This window comes from Tachyglossus aculeatus, chromosome 11 (assembly GCF_015852505.1).
Source record: "Tachyglossus aculeatus isolate mTacAcu1 chromosome 11, mTacAcu1.pri, whole genome shotgun sequence".
NCBI lineage: Eukaryota > Metazoa > Chordata > Mammalia > Monotremata > Tachyglossidae > Tachyglossus > Tachyglossus aculeatus.
Window position 1 is genome coordinate 48,124,015 of NC_052076.1, and position 9,895 is coordinate 48,133,909.

General features: G+C 48.7%; 1 protein-coding gene across 1 annotated transcript in view; it reads right to left on the minus strand.

Annotated features, from left to right (window-relative positions):
- Window positions 1-6,867, minus strand: part of ANKRD11 (ankyrin repeat domain 11) — a 366,873-nt gene extending 360,006 nt beyond the window's left edge. Inside the window, exon 1 of the mRNA XM_038753397.1 lies at window positions 6,792-6,867. The gene's annotated coding sequence lies outside the window, so the exon portion shown is untranslated. The remainder of the gene's footprint in view (window positions 1-6,791) is intronic.
- Window positions 6,868-9,895: the final 3,028 nt, after the last annotated feature.

Here is a 9,895-nt window from a genome sequence, read left to right on the forward strand (position 1 = left end):
TAAACCTTGTTCAAAAACTTGCCTTCCAAAATTCATATTGGCCACCCCCAAAGCCAAAGTTATATAAATCTCCCCAGTTCCACAGTATATTCTAGCAGGGCAACAAAGAACTCACAGGAACTAAACATTTCTCAAATTAGCATCAAAAGTACCTATTTGGGCATTAGCATACCCCAATATTCCCTTATGGGCTTATTTCAAAGTCACATCGGATTTTTATTTTTTTTTTTGAAGTCTTAAAAGGTAATTGGTGGGCTTTAAAAGCTATCCTGGTGTGTCCTTTTATTAGCCAGCCATTTCAGTTGTATTAAAATACATACAATTTTAAGAGTTTTGGCGTTTTTTTAAATTTCCTGTTGTACAGGATGTTAAACCACATTTAGAAACAATGTGCCATATTTTGTCAGGCTTTAATTTCAGAGTAATAAAGGTCCCTTGACTGCTGCTTCCTCCTCCCCTCCTCCCCTTTCTGTTCAGACAAGTCCATACGACACCTCTGAAACTGTTTGAAGTCTAGAGAATCACGATGACTTAAATGAAACTTTTTTGAGATTTCTAGATCTGACTATCGTGGAAAAAAGGACTAGTCATAACTCGTAGCTACAAATTTGCAAACCAACTGCTGTACTAAACTTTCAAAATTCCCTCCTTCAATTATTTAAAATATGTCAGTATTCCAAGGTAAAGCCGCTTATTATTGGCCCCAAACTGCTACATAGGGAGGATGGGGTAAAAGGAAGCCTGCTTACTATTAATCAGGTGAAAGAATAAAATAGGTCAGTTTGCTCCATTTCAGTTGAAACAAAGCTCCTTTTATAATCAAGTTATGACGGCATTTAAAAATGGAATTTCAACTCCAACCACAACCCACTGGAAGGCCACACATATGAGGGACAGAACAATGCAGAAGCAGCTCGGAATCTGATTTAACCTTGACAAATTTTAGAAAACCTGACGATAGTAAACAAGAGAATGTTTTGAAGAGGAGTTAATCTGATTTTAAAATGATGAACAGGTGCATGCTGGTTGCTTTACAAGTGAAAACAAAGACTGCCTACCAAATTTTAAGATAATAAGTCACCGCACAGGTGCCCAGGACAGAACTGGAAACTTAAGTCTTGCATTTACCCAGGTGGTGGGGATACAGTAATTCGGACAGTAATGCATGCTTCACAAGACCACTCGGACAGAGAATCCAACCCCTGACTTTATAGAGAAAAATAAAGGAGGAAAGGCAGGCAGGCAGGAAGAAGGGCCTTCCTCCCTCTCTAGTCTGCAAACTCGCGGTGGCCAGAGATCCTCTACTTCTACTCTTTTGTACTGTACAGCTCTCAAACACTTAGTACAGTGTTTTGCACATATTAAGCATCCAATCACTACCATCGATTGAGTGATTCCCTATAGGAAATTTGGTGCTTGCTTCTCTGGGGCCAAGAGCTACTGCAAACTTTGTTTTCTCTAGCTACAACGGTGTAGCTGGCTTCTGCGCTTACGATTCACAACCTTCAAGACGGTAACACTTCTCAGACGCTCTTCTACCCGCTGCCAAAAGGTGAAGATATCTCCAAAAAGCCCCTAACCAGTTACTAAGACAGTACTAGGAAATCCAACCAATAAAACTGAAATGCTAACATAAGGGAGAGGTCATTAGAGAACTTAGAAGACGGCTAAAGCCCTTATTTGAACAAATATAGGTTAGTCTTTCGTGTTTCGCTTAACCAGAAGGATCTGGACAAACTCTGAGAATGCCTAAACTTTCCACCAGTAGGACCAAAATTTCTATTACACTTTCAAGAACGTTGGAGTGAGACCTTCATATTATAGCTAATGTGGAAAATGCCGTACCTACAAAAAGCAAACAGCGAATCTGAATTTCATTTTTCCTATAGGCATTGATCTTTCACTCAAACATTTTTTTTTCCCCACAGAGACCACTTTCACCTATATTTTTCCCCACACCTCTGGGGTTGAAGTCTCAACCTTTGTCTTTAATCTGTAAACAAAAAGAAATTTGTATTTCCTCACCAACAGCATTTATCGAGTGCTTACTGTATGCTGTATACTGCGGACACTTTGGGAGAGTGCAATCCAACAGAGTTGGTAGGAACAGTAAGCGCTCAATAAATATGAATGAATGAATGAATGGTAGATATGTTCCCTGCTCACAGTGAGCTCACGGTCTAGCAGAATCAAGTTATAGCTCTTGAAAGCACTTTGTAATCCAACTAAATTGTTAATTCAAAATGCTTTTCTCTCAAATTACTCAAGCAATGCTTAAAAATGTGATCCCTTATTCAGAACATAAAAAAGTATGACGTTCTTTTCAGAAAGAGAATCATGTGAAAAGCAAAAGCACCCACCACTGACTTTCTAGGGTCCATTGCAGAGAATCACAAAGGGAAGGACAGAGACAATCCCTGCCCACAAGAGTCTGGGTCACCCAAACAGGGAGAGGGTATTCGCAAAAAGCGGAAAAACCTTGACGATTGCCCCACCAAACCAATACCTATTCCAAACTGAAAACTTTTTAAGCATTTATCAGAATGTAAACAACAAAAATTGTCCTTGATGGGTAAAAGTACTGTTTCCAAAGGTAACAATCGGAGTTAACTCATCTTTAAGGTTGCTCCAACCCAGCACTCCATTTCCAATTTAGAAATTTGGAAGGTTCCCAGAAAGTTAAAAATATCATTGCATTTGAACATATTTCTCAGATGCTTCTGACTCCAGAGGTGTTTTACGCATGGCTGAATCATCCCAGACTCACTGGTATTCAGTGTTAAGTGACAGAATACATGGTCAGGCAAACATGCTAAATTGTTACCTGCTCAATTACTACCTAGGACTATTTTGTCATAAAAAAATTTTACTCCCTCAAATGATAGCTTTAATGGACAAGAAAGTGATACTTGGTAATGGACAGATCAAAACACTTATTTTGGCAAGTTACCCAGATTTCCCTTTGAACAGGCAATAATAAACTCTAATTACGGTAATTGATGAGGGACCCGGCTACCTATAGGAAAAATACCTACTTGAACATTGATGAACCATAGCCCCAGTATGTCACGCCTGATTTGAGACTCGCCATATACAAGTTTTGTAAATAGTCCCCAATTAAAATAGCATAATTTCCTTCCTGAAATATATCTGTAGAAAGTTTTGTTTGCCACTGGGTCAACCTTGCGATTATAGTTAAAATGACAACCCCCAGTCATCATCATCATCAATCGTATTTATTGAGCGCTTACTGTGTGCAGAGCACTGTACTAAGTCATAAGGAGCCCATCAGCTTCAGTAAGATGAAAGGTTCTGCTGGGTGCCCAGTGACTTGACAGGGTTAATCTACAGAAAAAACACCTGACAGTTCTAATACTAGTTAAAAAAACGCCAGGAAAATCACACCCAAAGGGAAAAAAAAAATTCAAGCTCACACACTGCCTTGGGGGAAGGAAAAAAGAAAAAAAAAACTTTGCAAAGTTTCAGGTTTGGATCAAATTGTGCAACGTGTTTTGGGTAGTTTTTCATTAAACATTCAAGAGTCACGCACAAAGAAGAATGAGAGAATGTCATAGCAACTTGGCCTTTGTTCCTATCCCACTCCATTCAGAATGGACAGCCTATCAAACGGGATCCTGTTCTTCACCATGAGACTACAGAAACAGAAGAGCTGAAAGGGGGGCGGGAGGGGGAGAGGCAAGTAGCCCAATATCCAATTTGAGGCTGAAAAATCAAAATTGCTCAAGTTTCTTCCCCCCTCATTTTGAAAATAAACTCGCAGGGCAGCATAAGAACACTGAAGCAACACAGAGAATTCTGTCTCCCATGGCACTCAACGTTATCCTCCAACTGCTGCAGAGTAACAGTGACCAGGGCCTAAAATAAGCAGTTGGGTTTTGGAAAAGGACAACAAAGTTTATACCAGAGATCGAATGCATTTACACAAACCAAAAATAAATCTACCCTGATAAACTCTACGCGTGTATTAACTTGGGGGCAGAGTGCCGATTTATGACCTCTGCTTCCTCAAAAAGCAGGAGAGGAGAAAAATGAGATAATACTGTGGCACAATCTCCCCTCTAGACTTTGAGCTCGTTGTGGGGCAGGAAGGGCGTTGGATGTTAAACTGTGCTCTCCCAGGCGCTTAGCACAGTTCTTGGCACGTAGTAAGTGCTTAACAAATACCATCATTATCATTACAGTGCTATGCGCACAGTAAGCGCTCAACAAATACGATTAACAATAATAATCTTCCTGCAGCATTATACTCATTTCTACCCAAGCGAAGAAAGTCAGGAAGGCTTTAATATATATATTTATATATACACGAGCCCGCTGTTGGGTAGGGCCCGTCTCTATACGCTGCCAACTTGTACTTCCCAAGCGCTTAGTACATTGCTCTGCACACAGTAATTGCTCAATAAATACGATTGAATGAATGAATAAACTCGGGAGACGAAATAGTCCAGACAAACTACTCTCAACGCGAATTCAGAACTGGGCAAAAATATCCCCTTCTCGCCACGTAGTATCAAAAGGCAACAACACATTCACGCAGATGAGATAAGCCGCTTAGAAATGTCAATGAAGAGAGGTTCCATCCACTACGCTTCAAAATTACGCTCCGGGGAAACACAAACAAGGCTGGAAAAAAAAAATACAACCCCAAAAATAAAGAGTGGGGGTTCACGCCTCCGAAGCCAAGTCGAAAATGAATATCCACGACGCTAGGTTGTTTTGTTTTTTTTGTTTTTTTCCCAACGCATAACACTACACCCTGCCAGGGGAGGCGGAGAGGAGGGAGAGGTTTTCGGGGGCGGGGAAGCAAAAAATAAAAAGAAATAGAAAGCCCCAAGGGGGGGGGAGGGGGTGAAGGAAGGGTTGAGGGGGGCTGCGGGGGTGGCCGCTGCCCGCGCCAGGGCTGGCCCCGACCCACGGCGGCCGCCCCCCTCCTCCCGCCCCAACCGGGGGATGATGAAATGAGGAACGGAAATTAACATTGCAGGCAACGTCTCACATTGTTCCTTGAAGCCAAGGCCTGGAGGCCGGGGGGTCTGGAGGCCTGGAGGCCTGGGGGGGTCTGGAGATCTGGAGGTCTTGGGGAGGGGGGGTCTGGAGATCTGGAGGCCTGAGAGCCTGGGGGTCTGGAGGCCTGAAAGACTGGGGGGGTCTGGAGGCCTGAAAGACCGGGGGGCTGGAGGCCTGGGGGGTTGGAGGCCTGAAAGACTGGGGGGTGTGGAGTTCTGAGAGCCTGGGGGGGGTCAGGAGGCCTGAGAGCCTGGAGACCTGAAAGACTGGGGGGTCTGGAGACCTGAAAGACTGGGGGGTCTGGAGGCCTGAAAGACTGGAGGCCTCAAAGACTGGGGGGTCTGGAGGCCAGAGAGCCTGGGGGGGTCTGGAGGCCTAAGAGCCTGGGGGGCTGGAGGCCTAAGAGCCTGGGGGGGTCTGGAGGCCTGAAAGACTGGGGGTCTGGAGGCCTGAGAGCCTGGGGGTCTGGAGGCCTGAGAGCCTGGGGGTCTGGAGGCCTGAGAGCCTGGGGGGGTCAGGAGGCCTGAGAGCCTGGGGGGGTCAGGAGGCCTGAGAGCCTGGAGACCTGAAAGACCGGGGGGTCTGGAGGCCTGAGAGCCTGGGGGGGTCAGGAAGCCTGAGAGCCTGGAGGCCTGAAAGACTGGGGGGTCTGGAGGCCTGAGAGCCTGGAGGCCTCAAAGACTGGGGGGTCTGGAGGCCAGAGAGCCTGGGGGGGTCTGGAGGCCTGAGAGCCTGGAGGGGTCTGGAGGCCTGAGAGCCTGGGGGGTCTGGAGGCCTGAGAGCCTGGGGGACTGGAGGCCTAAGAGCCTGGAGACCTGAAATCAATCAAATTTATTGAGTGTTTACTGTGTGCAGAACACTGTACTAAGCGCTTGGGAAGTACAAGTTGGCAACATATAGAGATGGTCCCTACCCAACAGTGGGCTCACAGTCTAGAAGGACTGGTCAGGAGGCCTGAGAGACTGGGGGTCTGGAGGCCTGAGAGACTGGGGGTCTGGAGGCCTGAAAGCCTGGGGGTCTGGAGGCCTGAAAGCCTGGGGGTCTGGAGACCAGAAAGACTGGGGGTCTGGAGACCAGAAAGACTGGGGATCTGGAGACCAGAAAGACTGCGGATCTGGAGGCCTGAAAGACTGGGGATCTGGAGGCCTGAAAGCCTGGGGGTCTGGAGGCCTGAAAGCCTGGGGGTCTGGAGGCCTGAAAGACTGGGGGTCTGGAGGCATGAAAGACTGGGGGTCTGGAGGCCTGAAAGACTGGGGGTCTGGAGGCCTGGGGGCCAGAAATACTAGGGGTCTGGAGGCCTGAAAGCCTGGGGGTCTGGAGGCCTGAAAGCCTGGGGGTCTGGAGACCTGAAAGACTGGGGATCTGGAGGCCTGAGAGCCAGGGGGTCTGGAGGCCTGAAAGACTGGGGATTTGGAGGCCTGAGAGCCAGGGGGTCTGGAGGCCTGAGAGCCAGGGGGTCTGGAGGCCTGAGAGCCAGGGGGTCTGGAGGCCTGAAAGACTGGGGATTTGGAGGCCTGAAAGACTGGGGGTCTGGAGGCCTGAGAGCCTGGGGGTCTGGAGGCCTGGGTTGCCGACCCCGACTCCCTCTCCAGGAGCTCCAGCCCCACCACCTCCACCCTCTCCCGCCTCGCGCCCCGGGTCATCCCTGCGGGCGACTGCTGCTGCTGCTAGTCGCCACCCCCACCCCCCGCCCCGACTTGTCGTGGTGGTCCTCCTCCTCCTCCTCCTCCTCGGGCCCCGCCGCCATGGCCGCGTCTCCTTACCGGGCTCCCGGGCCGACGTCGGATCAGGGCCGAAACTCCGGCGCCCGTCGGGCGCTTCCCATGGAGCCCGCGGCCGCCTCCTGCGGGCGGCGCTATCCGGGGGCCGCGGGTGGGGGGGGGGGGGCGGGTCCCGGGTGCGGATCCCGCGGGGGGGCGGGGGGGGTGGGGCCCTAGTGGGGGCGGTGGCGGCGGGGGCGGCCACGCGCCCCCGGCTGCGGCTCCCGATCCATCGCGCTCCGCGCCCGCCCGGACTCTGACGCCCGCACCCGGCGGCGGCGGCGGCGGCGGCGGCGGCGGCGGCCGAGGGCCCCGGATGAGACGCGCCCGCCCATTGGCCCGCCGCGCCCGCCCCCGCCATTGGCCGGCGGGGCGGGGCGCCGCCCCCGTGACGTCACGCCCGCGGGCGGGGAGGGCGCGAATCGGACGGCGAGGAGCGGAAGCGGGAGGGCTCCGCTCATTGGCCGCCCGTCGGCGCTCCGGGGCGGTGACGTCACGGGGAGGGCGGGGGGGGGACCCCGGCTCCGATTGGGCGGGACGCGGCCGGTGGGCGCTTGCGATTGGCTGGTTCGAAATGCCGGAAGCCAGCGGGGCGGCGCGCGCAGCCTGGCCTCAGCGCGGTGGGCTCGGCCTTCGCACTCGCGGGTTAATAATAATAATAATAATAATAATAATAACAACAATGATAATGTTGGTATTTGTCAAGCGCTTACCATGTGCAAAGCACTGTTCTAAGCGCTGGGATAGCATAAATACGAATGAATGAATAAATAAGTACGATTGAAGGAATGAACGAGGCCCTAAAGACTAGGCCTAGGACTACCTGTATATATGTATTTAGGTACCTATATATTACTCGATTTTACTGGTACATATTTATTCCATTTATTTGATTATGTTAGTATGTTATGTGTTGCTCACTCATTCGTTCGTATTTATTGAGCGCTTACTGGGTGCAGGGCACTGTACTAAGCGCTTGGGAAGTACAAGTCGGCAACATCTAGAGACGGTCCCTACCCAACAGCGGGCTCACAGTCTAGGAGGGGGAGACAGAGAACAAAACCAAACATACTAACAAAATAAAATAAATAGAATAGATATGTACAAATAGAGTAATAAATAAGCACAAACATATACAGGTGCTGTGGGGAGGGGAAGGAGGTAAGGCGGGGAGGAGGGGGAGGAGGGGGCTCAGTCTGGGAAGGCCTCCTGGAGGAGGTGAGCTCACAGTAGGGCTTTGAAGGGAATAATAAATGCCATTACTATTGTGTCGTCCGGGTGACCCGGTCGTCTGAACCCGTCGGTCCGTGCCCCTGCTTGAGGCCTCGTTGGGCCTCAAAATGGTTGTTGTCTGTCTCCCCCTTCTAGACCGTGAACCCGCTGCTGGGTAGGGACCGTCTCTAGATGTTGCCAACTTGGACTTCCCAAGCGCTTAGTACAGTGCTCTGCACACAGTAAGCCCTCAATAAATATGATTGAATGAATGAATGAATGGGTATAGCATTTAGTGCCTTCAGGAGCGGGCCTATGTCTTTCATTTGTTTATTATTCTCTCCCAAGGGCCTAACTCAGTGTGACGAAAACAGTGCACACTCAAATACTCTGGAGTGAGTAGGAAATATTTGGACAGTGTCAACTGCCATTGGAAAACGTTTAGTACACATTTACTATTTTTATTTTGTTAATGATTTGCATCTAGCTTTAATTCTATTTGTTCTGACCATTTTGACACTTGTCTGCATGTTTTGTTTTGTTGCCTGTCTCCCCCTTCTAGACTGTGAGCCCGTTGTTGGGTAGGAACCGTCTCTCTATGTTGCCGACTTGTACTTCCCAAGCGCTTAGTACAGTGCTCTGCACACAGTAAGCGCTTAATAAGTACGACTGAATGAATGAATGAAATGACTTGCCCAAAGTCATACAGCTAAGTGGCGGAGTCGGCATTTGAACCCACAACCTCTGACTCCAAAGCCCGGGCTCTTTCCACTGAGCCACGCTGCTTCCCCTGTTCTAATCCTGCCTCCGCCACACGTCTGCTGGGCGACCTTAGGCAAGTCACTTCACTTCTCTGGGCCTCAGTTTCCTCATCTGTAAATCAATCAATCAATCGTGTTTATTGAGCGCTTACTGTGTGCAGAGCACTGTACTAAGCGCTTGGGAAGCACAAGTTGGCAACATATAGAGACGGTCCTACCCAACAGTGGGCTCACAGTCTAGAAGGGGGAGACAGAGAACAAAACAAAACATAGGAACAAAATAAAATAAATAGAATAGATATGTACAAGTAAAATAAATAAATAGAGTAATAAATACGTACAAACATAAATACAGGTAAAACGGGGATGAAGACCGGGAGCCCCACGTGGGACAACCTGATCACCTTGGATCTCCCCAGGCACTTAGAACAGTACTTAGCACATAGTAAGCGCTTAATGAAATACCATTATTATTATTAAAACGGAGATAAAGACTGTGAGCCCCACGTGGGCCACCCTGATTACCTTGTATCTATCCCAGCGCTTAGAACAGTGCTTGGCACATAGCAAGCTCTTAACAAAATACCATTATTATTATTATTAAAATGGGGATTAAGTCTGTGAGCCCCACGTGGGACAACCTGATCACCTTGGATCTCCCCCGGCGCTTAGAACAGTGCTTTGCACATAGTAAGCGCTTAACAAAATGCCATTATTATTATTAAAACGGAGATAAAGCCTGTGAGCCCCACATGGGATTACCTTGTATCTATCCCAGTGCCTAGCACAAAGCAAGCGCTAAACAAAATATCCTTATTATTATTATTATTATTATTATTAAAATGGGGATTAAGTCTGTGAGCCCCACGTGGGACAACCTGATCACCTTGTATCTATCCCGGTGCTTAGAACAGTGCTTAGCACATAGTAAGCACTTAACAAAATATCATTATTATTAAAACAGAGATTAAGCCTGTGAGCCCCACGTGGGATTACCTTGTATCTACCTCAGCCCTTAGAACAGTGCTTGGCATAAAGCAAGCGCTTAACAGAATACCATTATTATTATTATTAAAATGGGGATTAAGTCTGTGAGCCCCACGTGGGACAACCTGATCACCTTGTACCTCCCCC